A 1,047-nucleotide genomic window follows, 5' to 3' on the forward strand; every position below is an offset into this window, starting at 1 on the left:
GAATACCAGTGATTTGTTTGATTGACTGATTCTGCTTGATGAAGAAAGGAACAGATACACATTGGAGGTGTCTGAGGCATGGGAAATTGTATGCAGAAGGATGTTTTAGAAAAATGATGGGGTAGCATTGTTACTTTTAGGGAGAACATCAGTAAGGAAAAGGGAGTGGGTGAAGTGTGACCTATAAGAAAGAGCACAGGCCTATAAGTCAGAAGACCTGGATTCTAATCCTGGGTCTTCTACTTATCTGCTGTGTGACCTTGGCTAAGTCAGTTAACTTCTCTGGGCCTCAGTCACTCCATATGTAAAATGGGGATTATAGGAGATCCATATGGAACACGGACAATGCCCAACCTGATTATCTTGTAATCTTCCCCAGTGCTTAATACAGTGCCCAGCACATAGTAAGCACTTAACAAATATCATTGAAAAAAAGGTAAGGGGGGAAACCTGAGGGACTCCCATAACTGTGGGATGCAAGGAAAAGGAAATGTTTTCAAAACGGGCAGAGAAGGAATGGCCAGAGAGGTAAGAGGAGAACCAGGAGAGAACTGTGTCTTTTAGACAAAGACTAGATAGTACTTCCAGGAGAATGGATTGGTTCACATTGTTACAAGTAGCTGAGCGGTTGAGGATAATTAAGACAGAGTAGTATTCTGTTAGATTTTGGAACAAGTTGGTAACTGGTCACCTCTCAGGGTTGCACCTGGAGAGTTTCCAGTACTCTACCAGTCTTGACCATGGAAGGGAAAGTCAAGCAGAGGCATTTCCATTCCTAGCTTGGGCAGTGGCTAGTGAGTGGAAGACAGTCTGCTATAAGTCAAAATTCACTAGGCTGGGCAGCAGTGGCATGGGAGAGAGTCAAGGGTGGAGAATCAGGTTTACTATGTGGAAGAAGGCAATGGTAAACCACTTCTATATTTTTACCAAGAAAACTCTATGGATAAACTGCCAGAACGATTGCAGATGGAGGAGGGACATTCTGGGAGAGATGTGTCCATGGCATCACTATGGGTCAGAAATGACAGCATAAGCCAACAACAACAA

The 1,047-nt window shown here is 43.6% G+C and overlaps 1 non-coding gene across 1 annotated transcript; it reads left to right on the forward strand.

Moving 5' to 3' along the window:
- The first annotated feature begins 688 nt into the window (after nt 1-688).
- LOC114811607 lies at nt 689-821 on the forward strand. The gene has a single exon (XR_003759303.1). It is a non-coding gene; the product is annotated as a small nucleolar RNA SNORA7 (small nucleolar RNA).
- Nucleotides 822-1,047: the final 226 nt, after the last annotated feature.

This window comes from Ornithorhynchus anatinus, chromosome 4 (genome assembly GCF_004115215.2).
Source record: "Ornithorhynchus anatinus isolate Pmale09 chromosome 4, mOrnAna1.pri.v4, whole genome shotgun sequence".
NCBI classification, from domain to species: Eukaryota; Metazoa; Chordata; class Mammalia; order Monotremata; family Ornithorhynchidae; genus Ornithorhynchus; species Ornithorhynchus anatinus.